We start from the raw sequence: 19,962 nt of genomic DNA on the forward strand, positions 1-19,962 counted from the left end.
CTGGTGTCTATTTTGTAGGAAGCTCACTCTGGAAGCTGAGTAGAGGCTAGACCATTCTGGGGTGTGTCGGGGGCTGTGCTGGGCACAGCATATTACACCCCTGTGTGAGAGGACTCATCTTTTATTCTAAAGGTCTTACAGCTACAGACTGGACAGGCCAGGGTGGGGGAATCTCATTTAATCCCCCCAATAGGGGATACCACAAGTGCCACCACTCCTCTCTCCCATGTTCCTGTCCATGGCAGGCATTGCTAATCAATCTCAGCACTATTTCCTGCTGAGTCCCATCTTGGCCACAGATTTTGGTCCCAACACAGAGCTGCAGGTAGTCACCAGCATTTGCTGAGGTGGCACATGAAATGATGCCTTTTTGCCAGGGTGGTCCCAGGAAATACAACCTAACATTGACATTAGTCCAAACCAAGAAGCACCAGCTAGGAAAACTGAACGTAAAGGTTCCTGAGAAGTAGTGTTCACGATAAATTCAAGGTTGAGGTCTTGGTGGGGAAGAATCAAGTTCACAGCGTTGAGAAGGTATTATTTTTTTTTTAATGTATTGACATCTTGGGATTAATTTTCCTACAAAATGGCAGAATCACACAGCAATCATCATCACTCTCTCTACCACACACTGGGAAACTGTAAATTTTTAGGGCCTTGCCACCATAGGTTTTGCCTTCCAATTTCCATTTCCCTGAAGAAAGAGAAGGGAATTGCAAAGTCTATTGTGAACATAAAGGGTCCAGTCACGGTTCCCAAGGGGGCAGAGGGCAGAGCAGCCATATTCCTTTTCTGGCCAAGAAGGCCAGCTCTGCACCTGGCTAGGAAGGAGGTGAGACTCCATCCGAGCACTTCCCTGTGCCCTCTCCCAGTCAAGAGTTACAGAATGAGAGCAAGGCTCAAGTTTCGCGGAAGATCTAGGCTTTGTGCTCTGGCTGCCGGTCAGCTTTCCTGTGGCTTTGACAAGCAAATGGGACAAGCAAATACCACATTGGACTTCTGATCCTCCCTTCTCTGCCCTTGGTCCTTGCCCAGGGCCTGCCTCTCCTTCTCACACCTCCTCAGCCCCACCCCAAGAAGCAGAAGGAACGTGATACTGGCCCCTGGTGTCCCAAGCCCCCAGATCCACAGCTTTAGAACACCCTGCAAGGTGCTGTAAGAAGGCACCTCGCCCCAGCCCTCTGGGCACCCAAACAACCGCCTGTTGGCTTCCCCATCACCTCAGGGTACAAAGCCCAGACTGGTGCCTAATAGGCTGAGGATGCATCACATGGCTGGGCTTAGGAGCCCAGCTCTCCACAACAACAAGCAGCCAGCATCTATGAGTCCTGCCTTCCCTGGCACATGGAGGAATGGATTGCTGCAAACCCCACCAGGACCTCCCAGGCAGGGCCAGGCTGTGGAAGAGAAACCTCATTTGTTGTTACCATTAGAGCTGCAGGATGCCTACAGGCAGCTCCTTCCAGACCAGGGCAGGGTCCCCAGCCAACACAGGGCTGAGTCCTTAACCTGGGCCTCAGTTTCCTCCTCTGTAAAATGGGGGCACTCTAACACTGACTTTTGCAGACTGGCCGGGAGGATTAAAGACCATAGACAATAGGAGCCGCCTAATAGGGTACGTGGCACACAGTGGGGGCTCAGCACACACTAGCTGCCACCTGGGCCTCAGCTCACCATCTCCAGGGAGTGTCAGGTGAGAGGAACTGACATGCGACTGGATGGCTCTCCAAGCCCGTGGGGAGGGCAAGATGCCCAGAGCATCACTTGCTCTTACTGGGTGGCAGGGAGGTTGCTGTTTCACTGTGGAGTAAAGTGTGATGCTTTGTCACGCAGAGGAGCAGTGCTGGGCCGACACTTCAGGCCATGGTCACCACACAAGCCAGTGAAATGATGAGCAGATCCTGCAGGACTGGGCCTGGGAGGAACTGGTTCAGTCTTCCTCCAGCCTCAGCCCCTGGGTCAGTGGCCTTCATGACTCACGCTCACTGCCCAGCACCCCACCTCCTGGGCCACCTGAATTCCTGATGGGGTCCCTTTTCCTCTCAATGTGACTGAGTCAGACCCAGCAGCTTGGCATTCAATTGGGAAGTTCCTGCAACATCTGCCTATTACTGACATCTGCCTGACACAGGCTGGGGCTGGACACGCTCATGAATGGTACAAAAGCAAGAGAATTGTATGTCTGATACCTTTCACTTTCCTCTCTCTCTAGCTTTCCTGCTTCTGCCCCGACCCACAACACAGAGACCCCTGTACCCCGTGGAAAGGGGGTCCCTAAGTTTCCATGCAGGGCTCTCTGTGGTGGCCACAGCAGCAGCCCCTTGAACCCCAAGGCCTGTGCTGCCCTGGCAGGTTCCCAAGCAGAGCTTACCAAAGGATGTGGCTGCCCCAGGCTGGCAAATAATTAGGTACCCTTAAAAACTAACTCCTCCAGGGACTTCCCCAGTGGTCCAGTGGTTAAGACTTCACTTTCCAGTGCAGAGGGTACAGGTTCAATCCCTGGTTAGGGAGCTAAGATTCCATATGCCTCACAACCAAAAAACCAAAACAGAAAACAGGAGCAATATTGTAACAAATTCAATAAAGACTTAAAAAAAAAAAAAAAAAAAAAACAACTAACTCCTCTTGAATCCAGAGATCAGAGAGGACCTGGGATAATGGTCTTCAGTCTCTCCTTCAATGCCCCAAACCATTCAGCTCTGGCCGCAAATACACCCAGCAAACTAAAAGCTCATCAGAGAGGTGATTTAATCCCCCAAACAGGGGATAGCACAAGTGCCACCACTCCTCTCCCATGTCCATGGCCATGGCAGGCATTGCTAATCAATCACAGCATCATCCTCATCCAACAAAGCTCCAGCCTGTCTAGGGACCATCTGTGTTCTCGGTACATGCCAGCGAGAGGCCATCCACTATTCCAAACAACTTATCCAAAAATCTTCCAACATCAAACATCACAGGACTTGCCCCGAAAGCAACTCCATTAAATATTCTCCATCATATGAAATTTCCAGTGAGATTTTTGAAGCCCCTACAGAAAGGGCTCCAGGTAATTTTCGGCTGGTCACATGCTAATATTGCTAAGGTCCCCAGAGAATTCCCTCTTTAGAACCACAAATCCACAAATGAAAGCAAATGTCTTGATGGCAGCAGGTCAGACCTGGCCCATTGCAACTGCCTTTCCTCATTCCCCTTCACTGATGAAAGGACAAAAGTTGTCTCTGGGCCCATCTAGAACAATCCAGAGCAGGTCTCTGTCTGTCTGTGCCATGACTATTTAAAGAATTAGTAGTTCCCACACAGCTTCCTGGGCAGTCTGTTGAAAAGGGGACCCTGTGGTGAGAGGAGGGGGAAGATTGGGCAAGAGATATAGAGTTGGTCTATCAGCTGTGAGAAATAATAGTATTATTAATATTGCTAATAGTTGCCATTTACTGTGCACCTAATACATGCCTGGCTCTGAACCAACACATAACATTTCTGTATCTCATTCCACCCAACCTATAAAGGGAAATGACAATCCCCATTTTACAGCTGAGGAAACTGAGGCTCAGAGAAGATAAGTGATGTGCAGATGTTCAACCAGTAAATGAAAAAACCTGGATACACACCCGTGTTTGTCTGAACCTCAAGCTCACCACATGAGTCACTACCCCCTCTGGTTGTGGACACTAGTCCTGGCTCTATTGCCTCCTAACTTGGTGGGGTCATGGGCCCACCTTTCCATCCCTATCTGTTTCCTCAGTTGTAGGATGAGGACGATGCTGTGACTGACTGAACATGGATGTGGGAGAGAGGAGTGGTGGCACTTGTGGTATCCCCTATTGGGGGGATTAAATGAGATTCCCCCACCCTGGCCTGTCCAGTCTGTAGCTGTAAGACCTTTAGAATAAAAGATGAGTCCTCTCACACAGGGGTGTAATATGCTGTGCCCAGCACACCCCCGACACACCCCAGAATGGTCTAGCCTCTACTCAGCTTCCAGAGTGAGCTTCCTACAAAATAGACACCAGTAGCTCCCCGCTGTCTCCAGCAGCACGCGTGGCCCTTCAAATCTGGACCCAACTTGCCTCCCTAGTCGCCTCAGTGTGCACCCTTTCGTACCTCCTTGCATTTGCACATGCTGGTCCCTCTGCCTGGAACATGTCCCCCTTTCTTCTTAGCCTTTAAGACCCAGCTAACATGTCCCTTCCTCTGTGACGTCTTCCCTGATCCCTCCAGACAGACTCAGCCCCTCCATCATCTGTTTGCCCACAGCCTGTGTTCAGTTCTCTGTTGCGGAAGCACGCACATAAACAGATAACTCAAGAAAAGCAACTTGTAAACTGCAGAGGACTGACTGCTGAGCGACTCCTGCTTCCCGATGAATTAGAGCGAACTCCTCCAGTGGAGAAAATCATCCCTCTTTGCTCCTCACGGCCTGGAGGGCTCGAGTTCCTCCTCTTCTCCGTGGAAATGCTTTCTGAAATAAACAAGCTCTGTGTCAAGCCCCGGTCATACCAACTTCAGCTACCTTGAACCCTACGTCCTGATGTTCCTGTGTTCATGTCTGCCCCCCCCCCCCCCGCCGTGTGATTCAGAGCAATCACACGCCTATTAGAGAAAGCAGGTTACATGAGGCCCCAATGTGGGGAAATGGCTGGATTTTTCCCATGTGAACGAGTGACACAAGATATGAAAATAGAAATGGACAGAGGAACTCCAACCCACGGCTGATTGGTCTCACTGAGCTAAAAAGGAGAACGGGGTTTTAAGACCCAGGCAAGATCAACAATGAATTGGCTTGTGGGGAGGAAAAGAGATGGCATTTTCTTGAGCTAAAGGGACTAAAAATAGTGTGAGGTTTTCCAAGAGGCTGTAGTGGTACTTCAGGATGTGGCTATGAAGCGTTTACTTCAACAGCTATTGGCAAGCTCAAAGCCAAGGCCGCTCACGGTAATGGCCATGGTGATGGTGACAGACAGCTCACCCAGCTCCTGTGGGCGGGCAGAGTTGCCACTGCTCCCATCTCCACACCTTTCTCATGCAGTGCTCTCCCCAGAATGCCCTTCCCTCTCCCCCACACTGAGTCTCGTCACCCCAAGCCCTGAGTTCCAGCCACTCCTCTGAGCAGCACTTCTCAAACTTTTTCCGCTAAAGCACCCCCAAGAGCAGAGGAGAAATTGCAGTGGAAGGTTGGAGTGTGGAGGGGAGCGAGAGCTGAGAAATGCCTGTTGAGGCCTCCACAAGCATGAAATTCCCTCCAAATCTCAGTTTTATCCTAAGAATTCACAAAAATATTTCACTCTATTCCAAAAAAACAGTCTAGGTTTTTCTTAGTATTTAAAATCAGTTTGTTCTCTAATCTCACAGCACCACCCCAGAAAGGAGAGCTGTGTTTATCCTGTGACATCAAGCGCCCCATGACTCAATGTTGCCACTGCGCGGTGCCCCACAGGGACAAAACAAAACCCGTCGCTGAGGACCTTGGTCTCTGCGCTCCTTCAGCTACTGAAGTAAATCATCCATCTATCCATCCAACCATCCATTCAACAGGTATTTACTAAGCCCTGTTTCAACACCTAGAACTACGGATGAAGCAAGGAGGATCCCAGTCCTCCAGGAACTGTCTCATGGAAGAAACGGACGAGTCTAGGTGTTTCATGGCTCTGTGACAAGTGTCCCAACAGGGAAGAACCAGAGATTCTGGGAGAAGAGAGGTGGGGATTGGGAAAGACTTCCTTCCAGGGAAGCACAAGCCAGCCTGCACCCCAGCCTAACAGTTAAGATCCATGTGTCCTTAGGCAAGCCAGTTAACCACTCAGTTTCCTCACCTGGGAACTGGGTATAATAGCTTCATGCCATTTTCATCTGGATTAAGTGAGTTATTCCATGCAAAGTGCTTGATACTACATGTTCAATACATATGATATATTAAGCTGAGACCAGAAGAGTGGATGGAATTGGGCTGCAGGGATGGGGCAGAGATAAAGGAGGAGGGAGGGAAAGAGTGTGTTCCAGACAGGAAACAACACGTTTGAGAACAAATATTCAATAAATACTTGTTGAACTAATAAATTCTTTAAGGAAAGTGAGAGCAATACAATCTCCAGAAGCTACATCCTTTATCTATTGTTCCCTGGTACGTGCATGTGTGTGTGTGTGTGTGTGTGTGTGTGTGTGTGTGTGTGTGTGTGTGTGTGTGTAGGTATGTGGCATAGAGTGGCACCTCAGCCAGGCAGCCACAGGCCAGCCTGCTGCATTTTTCTAATCAGAGTGTCAGACTCTTAAGGGCAGAGATTAAGTCTCTCCCCTGTTGAAGTCTCCTAGCCCTGAGCCTTTAATCTCCCGAGGGTGGCCAGTTTGCCCTCTGCCCCCTCTTACTGCTCTTTTACCACCACCTCCATCCCGGGGAAAGGCCTTGGCCAAGATCACTGGGGAGAGTTCATGGATGACCTGAGAAATGCAGGCAGGGGGCAAAGAGCCTTGAACTTGTGGTCAGAAGGCCTGGATTCAAGTCCGCGCTCTGCCAGCTGGCAGCCCTGTGATCTTGGGTGAGTTGCCTGGGACTCCACAATGAGCATGATGGGTTCCCACAATGAGCTGGTTTGGGGGGCAGGGGGTAATGCCGTAGGGTGACCAACCATCCTGGCTTTCACGGGACTGAGAGATTTCCTGGGATTCAGGACTGGCAGTGCCAAGACCAGGAAAGTCTCGGGCAAGGAGGGATGAGCTGGTCACTCACAGCCTCAGTTCTCCCTCCCATGTTCTGCCTCCTCCCCTCCCCAGACCTAAATCACAAGGCAGCACAGAGCAGCATCTGAGCCCTTTGGCTTCGCGTCTGACCCATGGGACCGCATCTTTGTAGAATGAGGGAGGCAGGGGGGAACAAGCCTTTGGTGTTGCCACCCCATTTCCACACTGGAGGTTGGCATCAAGCCATCGTTTGAGACGGGAGGGTCGGGCAGAGTCTCCCAGAGATTCAATGTAGGGCCAAAACCAGGCTAGCCAGGTGCCCAAGGGGCTGGAGGAAGGACAGGCTGGTCCGTGCAACTCTCCAAAGGGTTGGGGTGATGGAATTTATGCTGACCCTGGTGGCACTGAGCCCACCACTCCTCCCCACAAGAGCTAATTGGGCCAGTCAACGTGATGTTGAGCCGTCAGCCCCAAGAGGAGGAAAGAGGCTGCAGGGTGGTCTCAGCGGGGCCCGCACCCCACCACACTGGGAAATCCAGGAGAGCCCCTGGGGGGCTCTGCTCAGACCCCCACAGGATACCCTGCCATGGAGATCCCAGCAGCCTCCCTGCCACCCCATTGGAGAAATATCTTGTGTTTTCAATTACCAGTCCCCATCTCTGTCCTGGTTCGGGCTCGAATGCCAGGCTATATTAGGTCATGCCGAGCCAGCCCTGCTGTGCTTTCTCATTAGCGGAATCACATCGTATTTTTAGGGGCAGCCAAGACTGAGACGACGCCAGAGGGCTGCTTTTCTTCCTGAGTTCCCAGCACCACCTCCATTAAAAGACTACGCTTGAAGGTCCAAGGGCCCCTGTAGTTGCTGCTGCGGTCAGCAAAGGCATCAGCTCCGAGAACAAGGGCAAGTGACTGGATAAATCAGAGGCAACAAGGGAAGTGGTCTCTTTGCCTCTTTTTCCGTCCACTTCAGCCACCTACACTCGCCACCTCAAAGTCACACGGAGCTCCTGGTTTCTTGTGCCCCAGTGCAAACGGATAAAGATCCAAGGCTCTTGTGGGGACCAAACTGCCTTCCTTGGGGCAGCCTCTCCTGTCCCTCTGCAGACCCACAGCACTGCAGTGCGGGGTTCCCGTGCTCGGGCATCTGTCCTGTCCATCGTCACTACAGCAGGAACATTACAGTTTATAAAGCACTGCCTCATCCATGGTCTCATTTGACTTACCTGTGGGGGGGTGGTAGGATACCTATTTTACAGATGGGGAAGTTGAGGCAGTGAAAAAGAAGATGATGCATTCAAGCCACAGAGACAGTAAGTGGGAGGACTGGCCTTCACATGGCCCCAGAAGCCAGGCCAGATGCCTGTTTTTGTCCCCACACTGGGTAACCAAGGAGGAGCCATTGTTCATAGGTTTTCTCTCCCTGAAGCACTGTCCGCTGTGGGAAGTGAGGGGTCCCACAAGTACCTGGGCCCTCTGTACTTCACTCCCACCACAGCTTCCTCATGCCAGGACAGTCACCATCCCCTGCGCTGGGGGCTGGGGCAGCAGAGAGAGAGGAAGTCCCTTCTGTGACTTTCCACTTGTCTCTGCTGCCTATTCCTGTCCAGTCCTAAATCAGTCTGTCTGTCTGTCGGTTGGGCGGTCTCTCTCTCTCTCCCTTCCTCCACACACACAGACACAAACACATGCACACATGCACACAGGTGAGTCTGCGATCCAGCATCCAAGAGACCCCCAGGCCATCTCAGGTTGGAGGGGGAGAGGTAAAGCTGTTCCTTACTCCAGGGGTAAGGCTGGAACTCAAATTTCTTTCCTGGCCAACAAGCAAGGACAGAGTTAATGTGCAAGGCCAGTGGACGAGGGCTGGCTCCCAGGGCGGGCGTAGCAGTCATCCTGGGGCTGACATAGTAGGGATGAAGGCCCTCCTGTCAATGCAGCCACTTTGGGAAAAGACCTGGGACATTCAAGATTCCTGTACCCATGAGATCCTTAGGGTAAGACTGCAGACAGAAGAGGATCAGAACCAACTCCAGACGCCTTCCATGCTCTCTGCACAAGAAGGGCCAGGGCAAGCCCTTCACCCACAGCTCTTTGGCCTCTAGCCCTTCTGTGTCAGTCACAGGTCATGGGTCAGGACACTGACCACCCAACAGGGCTGGCGCAGGAGAAGGGCACCAGACCTGCAAGTCAATCCACCTCATGTAAGTGGCTGTGGTCCCTTTTGCTTCCGCCTCAAGCCACAAATCCAGGCAGACTCTATTGCAGCTCAGTGCAGCTATGGGATACCTGAACACAGATTGGACAACAGAGCAGGCATCTGGCCTCCATCTTTCACTGGCCGCGTCCTCCTTCTCTGTCTACTCCACGTGCACCTCCCCTCCCACCCCCAGCTTCTGCCCTCAGACTCTTCCCTCACACTCACTGGCCACCCCCCACCCCGCTGACAGCAAAGGCCCAGGGTCAAAAGGCCATGGCAAACACCCTCTATATGCAGGGCCCTGCGATAAACACTGGGAGTGGGGGGAGAAGGAGAGGTTGATTTGTAGAGAAGTAAAGCACAGTCTTGACCTAGCCAGCAGTTTCAGGCTAGCTTGAGAGAAAGAGAGACTCACATAGACCACCACCCTCCCCCCAAAAAATCAAATTATACAGCAAGACAAATATCCAGAATTCATCCCTGTGCCTGGTAGAAGCAACAAAGAAAGATCCTAAGTGAGGAAAAAACCTGGAGGAATTTGGGGACACCCCAGCTTATCTTGGAAAGGTGAGAGTGGTGTGGTCCCCAGACGTTCCTCTCTTTCTGGAATCACAGAGCGTATAAGGAGCACACATCTGCAGGCCCCAGTGTCCATATTCTTAACTACAGTGCTTCCTCATCTTTCCCTGGACCCACATTCACACAGAGCTGATTTGCAGACGTTATTGGCACTTAGAGGATTCGTGCCCAATCACTGTTGCACAGTTTTGAAGGCTGAACATCTATCAAAATGTGAAAAGACGCAGAATGTAAATGCAGAAAGCTGGAAGCCCAAATGGCCCATGCTATCAGCTCATATGGTTTCATTTTGCCGACTAAATCAAAGAAGAATACCCCCAAAACTCAACACACAAAAATACACATGCATTCCAACAACCTCTAAATCCATTTCCTGGAAGGCCTAGCCATGAAATAAATCACTGAGTGGCAACAGCTCCTATTCAGGGACAGTCAGGATTTGGGTCATGAACTCAGTTGCCTTTGGTACTGATGAGCGTGTTGTAGTGTTTGCTCAGCCAAGAAACTTGTAAGAGCAACTGCTCTGTCCTCTTTAGAAACACAGGAAGGATAAGCTGGATTCTGGGAGTAGAAACCCAGATGAATCTTCCACCTCCTACCCACGGCAGAAAAGAATTCCAGGAATCAATGAATGCTTGAAAGTTCCTCTCAACTCATCCAAGGAGTTGTACCAACGAATCCTATACATTCAACCTGTTGGCCCCCATAGGACAACAGGTGAGCTATGGGTTTCCAACTTTCAGACAAGTTCAAACAAGTTTGAAGAACTGTTCAAGGCTGTTGAAAACCAAAAGCTATGTCAACACAGTTTGGATTAGACAGCTGATCATAACACAAGGACCAATTGACACCCAGCTAAAGAAGGAAAACAACTAAACTCACTTCAAAATCATGCAGCCTTTGAGAATGTCAATGAGGTGACTTTGAGCAAAGGTCACAGGGCTGTATCCATCAGGATTTTCTTGATTGCAAGTGACAGAAAACCCAACTGAGGTTGGCTTAAATAAAAGCAAGAGAATTTATTTGCTCATGAAAAAAAAAATGTTTTTAAGTTTAGAGGCAGGCTTACTTCACATACATCTGGATTGAGGACTAAATTGATGTCACCAAGACTCCATCCCTTCAGACTCTGCCATCTACCATGGTGAACCCAGGCGATAGATGAACTCAGCTGGGAAAGTACGAGTACACCTGCCTCTCTCCCAATAATGCCAGCAGAAGTCTTCTGGCTCTGATGGATTCAGGGATGGGACTATGACTGCTGTGGTCTGACTGTTTACATCTGTTCAAAATTTGTATGTTGAAATTCTAACCCCCAATATGATGGTATTAGGAGGTGGGGCATTTGGGAGGTGCTTAGGGCAGGAGGGCTGAGCCCTCATGAATGGGATTAGTGTTCTTACAAAAAGTGACCCTGAAGAGTTCTCTTGTGCCTTCTGCCATGTGAGGACACAGCTCTTTAACTCAGAAGAGGATCCTCACCCAAACATGCTGGCACCATGATTCACAGACTTTCCAGCGTCCAGAACTGTGAGAAATAAATTTTTGTTGTTTATAAACAACACTGTGATACATAGTTTGTGTTATAGCAGCCTGAGGGGATGAGGACGATGACCCAATCACTGTGGTCAGGGAGGGGGTTACACTGGCAGGTTACGGGCCTGGGTTTAGCTCAGGTGGTCACCCTGGAGCCCACTCCAACCATGTGGACTGAGAGGGAAGTGTCCAAAGATAGATTGGAGGGGGTGATTACAGCTGGAAGAGGGAAAGGAGGCTGGGGGCAGGGGGTAGGCAAACCACAATGCTCACCATAGGACCTGTAGCAACTGGATCAACTTTCGCTCATGGACGTCATCATACACGTGACCTTGATGAGCTACAGACAGAAACCATCACCTCTGTTCCCTCTGCCTGGTGCAGGGGAGAGTCCTGGGCGTGCTGTGGTGAAGCTGAGGCTATGCAGAAGGTCACACAAAGTGTCTGACCCCACGAAGAGCTTGGAGGTGGAGCCTAGCAAAAGGCACCCTACATCTACTGCCTCCCTCCACTTCGCTCCCATGGTCCACCGCCCCCCATCCCCCACCATGGGCACTGTCTGGCCTCAGCTGCAAAGCTGAGCCCAGCAGAGTATGAGTCATCCCTGTCACCCACCTCGTGAGGCTCCAGAGAGTGGGTGAGGGAGGCATGCCCAAGACATTCTCCACGTGTTGCGGGGACACAGAGCAGGCATCACTACTACTGAGCAAGTATCACCAACATCACCAAGAGGAGCCAAGGCCCAGAGGACAAGAACATGTGCCAAAGCCAAAACCAACCCAATGACGTGAGAGCCAGTGACCACGGTGGCCACCAGGATAGCCAGGAGCCAGAGCCAACGGCGTAGGCAAGTGAGTTGCAATAAGTGGTTCAGGACCCACACTATGAACAGTGAGTACAGCCAGAGCTGCCTGAAGGTGAGCAAGCGTGATGATAAGGAGGCCCAGATCCTGCCAGGTCCAGGCCACATGGCACAGAACCCAGAGCGGCTACTAATGCAGGCCCAGCGTGACCCTGACTTCGAGGCTCTCCTCTCACAGTCTCCATGGAGAGGGGCAGGGAGCTGTCAAGTCACCCGGGGAGCAAAATAAAGGCTGGTGTCTTTGCTGCACAGACAAAGGACCATCGGGATGTGATTGTGAAGCACTGAGTCACGTGAGCTGATTAGTTCTGAGCCCTTTCTGGTGCTTCCCTGCCAAGTCAGGGCCAGTCTTAATGAGCTGAGACCACCTTTCGCGTTTGGGCTAAAAGCTGGGACAGGAAAACCTGCCCCAACCAACTCCAATGTCCTGAGTACAGACAACTCCTAGATCAGGGTTCTGTTTTAAACCTGTCTATGATGGTTAATTATAGATATATAACATATGTATTTGCAGAATGAAATGGCTAGGCCACAGTATGCAGATATTTGATTAAAATTTATTCAAGATGTTTCCGAGACGGTGTTTTTTTAGATGAGATTAACATTTGAATAAGTAGTCTTTGAGTAAAACGGGTTGCCATCCATAGTGTGGGTGGGCCTCATCCAGTCCGCTGGGGGCTTTACCCGAAAAGACTGACCTCCCCCAAGCAAGAGGAGATTCTGCCAGATCACATTTGGACTCAAACTGCAGCTCTTTGCTGGGCCTCCAGCCTGCCAGCCTACCCTATAAATGTTGAACTTGCCAGCCTGCACAGCTGTGTGAGCCAATTCTCTAAAGTTAATCTACATGGATAGCTAGGTAGGTAGGTAGGTAGATAGATAGATAGATATAGTGATACACACACACACACATATCCTACTGGTTCTGTTGTCTGGAGAACCCTGACTAATACACTATCTCTCTGGGTTTAGAAGCTGAAACCCTTTTCCATATCCCCAAGCACTCATTTGACAGCCTGAGAGATATATAGATATATAAAAATAGATGATAGATAGATATAGACATACTCCTCTCTACTCTCCAGGCCCTGCACAAAGGTCTTCCCTCTGGGGATCCCTCCAGGACCCTCCAGCCCACCTCAGGCCTCTTGGGACCTCTACAGCCTTTAGGTCTGTCCACATACCCTGGCACATCTGCCTTCATTCTCTAGTCATTTCAGGCACCTAAACACAGCAGAACCACAGTTCTTGGAGGTCAGAAGAACTGTGAATTTGGTTGATTCAACCTGAGCCCAGAGAAAAAACCTTTTACAAAATCAACCCCTGCTTAAGTACCTTTAGGAGAAGGGACTTCATCCACCTGCAGACAGGTTCTTCTCTGCTGGACAGTACACCCTCTGTTCTGTCCTACCCAGTGAGCATGTATATGTGGGGAGCATCACATGGTATGTGCACCTGCTTTAGGCTTCCCTTTTCCCACCTGACAACATGCCTTCACCTTTGCACTCACCATTCTGTGTTTTAACCTGGTTCTCAGTGGACATGTCTACTGCCCCGGGTGTACTTCACACTAAGCGTCGTTCACTCATTCATCTAACAAATGTTTATTGGGTTCCTGCTATGAGTTGCAGGTGCCTGAGATTCAGCAGATAACAAAGTCCCTCCCCTTGTGGAACTTAAATTCTCATGGATAAAACATGATAAATATGGATATGACATGATAACCATGCAGCCATGACACCGTGGAAAAAGGTAATACTTCACTCATTTTTCAGAGAAGGATTTTGGTGTTCGTGAAAAGGAAACAACTTGTTCAAGTTCATATACACAGCTAGAGATGCAGCCACAGCGTGACCCCATTTCTAACACCAAAATCCAAGCTCCTCTTCCCCAGGTGCTGGAGAGCTTGGGAGAACTTGTAGGCTAGGGGTGGCTGAAAGGGGAGAGATCTTTCCAGAAGCAAAGTATTTGCATTTCTCATGTTTTCCTCTTGGTTTATGTCTGAAACTCTTCTTACAAAATCTCCCCCAGGAAGTGGGCACAGTAGAGTTAGAGAAGACACCAGTCCTCGGCCTCAAACCATTTGAGCAAGAAGGAGTGGTGGAAAGACACTCCCTTGGAGCCTTGGAGGATGGGCTTGGGCGGGGGGCAAGCCCAGGAGCAGCCCCTTGAGCGGCAGCATGGTACCCCTTCCATGCACCCCCATTTACCACCTTCAGGGACAGGGAGGGAAGTTGATAGGGAGTCAGACCCAAGGGTTAAGCCCTGGAATAATCTGATCTCCCACTATTAACATTAAAGAGTACTGTGGTATAGCTTGGCTTTAAAATTTGGGTGTGATTTTGCTAGGCAGCCGGCAAAGGGTGGAGTTACGGAGGCAAGAACAAGAGTGCTATCATCAGGACACAGTAAAACCAGCCTGGGGTGCAGCAAAGCAGAGAAGAGCACTAACCTGGCCATCAGAAGACCTCCGTTTCAGGGCTGCTTCCCGAGAAACCATCATGGTCACCATGGGTCTGGTGTGGGTCTTGGAGTCCATCCAGTCCCACCCTCTGGCTCTAATAAAGAACACAAGGTCTTCCTTTCACCTGGCTGGAAAGAGAGAAAGCTAAGAGCCTAACAGTTCAAATCGCCATCACAAATCTCCCTAAAACAGCGGTTCTAAGGGCGGGATGCTGACACCACCCAAACTGGCCAGCCCAGTCCGGCTCAGCCCAGAGCAGCATCCAAAACGGAGCAGAAAAGGTCAGCAGTACTGGTCTCTACCCTACGCAAGCACTGGTCTGGGCAACTCATTAAAACGCTAGGAACAATCGTCTCCAAGCTACAGTGGGGGAAATGAGGCTTGGTCATCTGTTCAAAGTTAAAATCAAAGCAATGCGATAGAACGAGGATTGCAATCAGGTCTTCTGACTCCCAAGTCTTAACTTGAAAATGTCCTTCCTAGAAACGCCAGCCACTCCCTCCAAGACCTGGACACACATTCTCTGGGAACTCCTGGGAGACAGAGCTTGCTGGCGAATAAGCACATGTTGAAAGCGTAGGGACTGGGTTTTAAGCAAACAAGCAGGTGCGGAGAGTCCGGGGAAGAGGTGCGCAGGAGCCGTGGGTCTGCAGCTGAGAGCACCTCGTGGCAGGCAGAGCAGACAGGTGTGCCAAGTTACAGGTTTCCTGAACTTCTTGCAAACAGAGGGGTTTTCTTCTGGAAGGGGCTGGTTAAGTCTGGTGCAGGAGTAAGAGGGGCGAGTCCCAGATTGGGGGATTACCAGATCGTCTGATCCCAAGTGGAATCCACGGGGTGTCGAGGGCCTCCGACTCTCGTGCTCCTGCATTGCCGACGAGCCTCTGGAGCTCAGCGCAGCACACGTGGTCTCCTCTAATCCTCCCCGACCGGGGCCGAGGTTCAGAACAGCCGGTGAGTCAGACCAGGTCTCACGACCGCTTCAGTCTACAGACCAAGACGGACTGAGTTAACGCTTCAAGATGTTTTTGGGGAAATGGGAACAGGGAGCTCTGAGCCTGGGAACCACCCTCTAGAGATGGAAATTCGTAGAGGGTGGCGGAGGTGGTGCCCAGTACTCTGCAAGCAAGGGCACCTCTGAAATCCCAGTATCTGGGTCTGCATCGAGCCTGGCACTGCCTCTGAGTGCCCTCAGGGTGGGCAGGGGCCCTAAACTTTCCAGGCCACTGTCATCTCTGGATTCTGGCTCCCAATACACCCCACCCTATCCGTCTCCACCCAGCAGCCAGAATATTGTTCCAAACAAACACACAAACAAAAATCTGATCACGCTCATCCTCTGCTTAAAAGCCCCCCAGGGGCTCCCCAGTGCCCTCAAGATAAATCTCTCCAGGTGGCTGCATGATCTGGCCCCAAATCTCTCCAGGTGGCTGCGTGATCCAGCCTCTCTCCCTCCTTTCAGCCTCTCATGACACGTGCTCCAACCAAAGTGGACTTCATTTAGTTGCTTGAACATCTGGTGCACCCCCTCACACCCCCAGTCCCTTTGCCACACCTATTCCTGCCCATCCCTCAGCTCTCAGCCAGCTGTCACTTCTCCAGTCCCCCTCCCCCGACACCTTAGCCCAGGCCAGGTGCCCGCCTACGGGGAGTCCCTGTCAGCCACTGTCTCACCCTTGTCAACTTACTTACCATTCCTCAGTACCCACTTAACATCTGACTCCCCCACAAAAGAACAGCTCCGTGGGGTAAAGCTCCTAATTATCTCTTCACCACTCTCCCCAGCACCAAGCACGAATAGAGCGCTATCAATGATGTGAGTTTGGGGACAGCTCCAAAAAACAGTTGTTGAGGGAATGAACGAACGAATGAAAGAATGAATGAAGAAAGGAATCTATCATGCGTTAAAACTCTCAGTGCCTCCTCTGGGGCCAACACATGAGAGAGAATGCTGAAGGTGTGTATATGCTGGGAAGGAAGGCTAAGGGGTGCCCCACAGGGGCCAAGCAAGGAGCAGACGAATCCCTAGTATACCCAGGGGACAGACGCGGTCACAGACCTCAGCCAGTCCCCACCGCTCTTCACCCAGGACCAAGTGTCCCGGGTCATCACTGCCAGGCGGCTTGGCACCCGCTTCTTGGCCTCCTAAGCTGGGCCTGAGCCACAGATGTGAGGATAGTCTAGAGAACTTTGGCCAAGAGCCAGCCACAGGGTGTCTGGGGCTCTCTCCCACCTGACGCTCCAGCTGCCAGGTGTGTGCGTCTGGGTCTGTATGTCTGTGTGTCTGTGTGTCTGTGTGTGTGCACAGTCTGGCCAAGCTCATCACAACCCCAACACAAGCCCTCCCATCCACGAAGTCCGGGAGGAAGGAGGGCCTGTGTTTCTCTTCGACACCTGCCCACGGGCCCACACAGCTGGCCGTGGACAAACTGAAGGAACTAGGTGCTGACCTCGCTCCAGCCTGTCCCCCAAAGCGGCACCGCTCGGCCTTTCTCAGGTGGTGGGTCCCGCGCTGGGCAGTGCCTGCCCGCCCCTGCCGTTGCCCACCTGCTCCGAGCCCCGGAAGGCGGCCCCCGGGAGCGGCTGCCTTCCTCGTCGTCTGCTGCGCTCTCTGGTCCTGGCTGGGGGCAGACCCCAGCAGGTGTGGGTGCTGGGGGGTTGGGGGAGCGGGGCAGGTGTTGATCCCCCCGGCTTTCTTTTGGCTGCCCTTTGGCTACCTCGACCAAGAGCACCTTCCAGGCATCCTCCCCACAAACTGCAGTTCTAACAGTTTGGGTTACAGCTCCCTCCCCTCACCCCCAACTGCTCCCACCGAGGAGGTCTCAGGGTGCTTCACTGCCCCTGGTCGGTTTAACCCTGCGGCATCTGGTACAGAGCTGCTTCTTAATCTCTCTTCACTCACCCCTTCTCAGCACACTATCTTGTTTTTCTCAGATGAAGATCCCAAAGAGGCCCCACGTTCCTGCCCTTGAATAGACTAGAAAGAGCCTCAAAGGCCACTCCCACCCAGCCTCCCACACCCTCCTGAACTCCCTGGGGTCAGACTCCCCTTCCACGGAGAACAGCACAGCCTGGCTGCTAAAGAAACTGCTAGAGAACCAGTGTCAGCTTCTCCAAAACACCCCACCCCATCCTCCCAGCCTCCTCCTTCTGGCTGGGCTCCACTGCCGGGTAGGGGAGTGGGACTGCTTCACGGGGAATGGGGAGGCAGAGCCTTCTCACAAGCTGGAGGGGGGTGCTGTAGTGAGGATGGAACCCTGCTGTGCCTTTCATGCCCCCCGTGACCTCTCCGTGCAGTACACGCACATCTACCCTCAACTCCCCGGATCCTGGTGACCATAATATCCATTTCACACAGGTTGAACCTATTCACACACAGAGAGACACAGTCAAACCTACTTTCAGACATGAACACACACACACACACTTATTCACATGTTTACACACACACACACACACAAAGGCATAGCCCACATTCGAAAAACACACCGAACTCACTTTTACCCGAAACCTCAGCAAGGCCAATGACTCTTAGAGCCGGCTGTCCCCAGAAAGAACATTTGTTCTCTTAGGTGAGCCAGTGGGCCTCACCTAAGGCGGGGACAAGGAGAGCAGAGCCGGCATCTCGTAGAAGCTCAAAACCCATCAACGGAAAAGCCCAGTGAGATCCCTTAGCACAGCGAGACCCAACAAGTGTTCCAGCAAACAAAATTCCCTGCGATGCTCTGTGGAAAGTGAAAGTCAGCGGTCCAGGGAGTTTGGGAGACACAGCACAGCATGTCAGCTCCTCTCGGGGAATCACAATCCACACTGGCACAGCCAAGGCTCTGAGAGGTCCTAAAGAAAAGGTACGTGTTCAAGGTACAGGCATTTCGTCAGCTACATGATGTGGATGCATAGACAGACAGACAGAGAGGCAGATGATAAATGGGCGAGAGAAACAGAGAGATTGAGATTGATTTTATAGTTAAATAAACTCCATGGAACAAGCTTTTAAATAACATGGATCCAGACCAGTCATTTTCATGTTATAATGAAGACATGGGGGCTCAGAAAAGACTGAGCGCAAGGTCACACCGCTGGTAAAAGCTGAAGCTGGCACAAGAACCCAGGCCTCCTAATGCTCTTCCCAACAGGGCCTGTTTCCTTTTCTGTTTAACTCTACCCCCCACGACTTCTGATAATCAAAGAGATTGATGCTATTTCCAAAACAAACCCCAGTGTTTGTGACTGCACTCAGTGACTTCACAGGGCTTCCCTCACAAGTGTGCCCTCTGCTGAGGAAGGCGCCCTTTCCTGCATCCCAGGCTCCAGGCCCACCGCGGGGAACAGCAGGTCCCAGGGCAGAGGCCCGCAGGGGAGGGCGACGTTGAGCCCTGGTTCTGGGTACCTGGATCCTGCTACTCTGCTTGAGCTGGGGAGGTAGGCTTCCTGATGGTTGTCTCCAAATGGGAATGCTGTTACTTGCCAGGCTATCCCCAGGGATGGGGTTGGAGAAACAAAATCTGGGGCCTGATCTGGGCCTCAGGGCACCACCTAGGCCTGGCACTGCTGCAAGGGGCTCAGCTGCTAAAACCAGAGCGGCCTTCCCACCCCTCCTCCCTCAGCCAAAGTCCTGGCATCTCTGAGCTCCCTCACCTTACTCCCTGAGGCCCCAGCCACAGCGTCCTCTCCCCCACCACAGGCTCACTGAAAAATGCCTGTGATCCTCAGTGGACCCTCAGCGTCCACTGGCGCCCCCGCCTATCACGGTTACACAGCTGCTTCGCGCCTCACGCAGACACGTGCTGTCTCCCCATGCAGCCCTCATGCTTCCTAGGTGCGGGCCAGGCCCTAAGCTCTGCTGGCTTCCCAGGGATGAGTGCTGGGCTCTGCAAGGCGCACTCACGGTTGGAAGAGTGCCTGGCAAGGTTTTTGTAGCACCTCACCATGTCCAGCAGAAAGAAGGACTCCTGTTGGATATCCGTGGCGTCAGGCGGGAGGAGCGGGCTCGAGGGACCCCAGGAAGCCACAGAACCAGCATGCTTTTCAGGGCCTCTCAGTTCCCCTCACAGCACAATATGGGAGTTGAGGATGTAGGTGGACCCTTCCAGCTCTAAAACGCTGATGCAATTCTAGAATCATAGAGAGGGCAAAGCCTAAACCACCTCATCATCATTCTCTCCTCCAACCCTTTAGCACAGAAGAAACTGAGCAAAGACCTGCAGGGAGGATGTAGCACTGGTGCCTGGGCGCAAACAAGGCGGCCCCTCCCCCAACGCCAGGCACCCTGTGGGAGTGAATCTCGCAAGACACCCTTCAGACCCCAAAGCCAGTGACTTTTGATGCCCCAACATAAAATAGAAGATTCCACCATAAAGACAGGCCCAGATAATCAGGATGAGGTGTGGACAGGAAGCTGTAGGGTGACAGTCTCCTCTCCTAATCTTTAGGCTGAGATCCCAAGTGAGCCATTTACCTTTCTCAAATCCCCTCCCCACCCCAGACCTTTCAGACTGCGGCGTGAGCCCTCTGCAGTGAACAAACAGGGATGCCTCCAGCATCGTAGCCTGGGCGCCGGCCCTCTCTCCCCCACTTTGCCCAGGCCTCCTCCACCTCTGAGGCGTCTCCGCTGCTGGAATGGGGTGGGGGTGGCGGATAATGACATCAGAG

The 19,962-nt window shown here is 51.9% G+C and overlaps 1 pseudogene; it reads right to left on the minus strand.

Moving 5' to 3' along the window:
- Positions 1-17,956, minus strand: part of LOC130854181 (acylpyruvase FAHD1, mitochondrial-like) — a 56,890-nt pseudogene extending 38,934 nt beyond the window's left edge.
- Between the last annotated feature and the right edge of the window lie 2,006 nt (positions 17,957-19,962).

This window comes from Hippopotamus amphibius, chromosome 5 (genome assembly GCF_030028045.1).
Source record: "Hippopotamus amphibius kiboko isolate mHipAmp2 chromosome 5, mHipAmp2.hap2, whole genome shotgun sequence".
Classification (NCBI taxonomy): Eukaryota; Metazoa; Chordata; class Mammalia; order Artiodactyla; family Hippopotamidae; genus Hippopotamus; species Hippopotamus amphibius.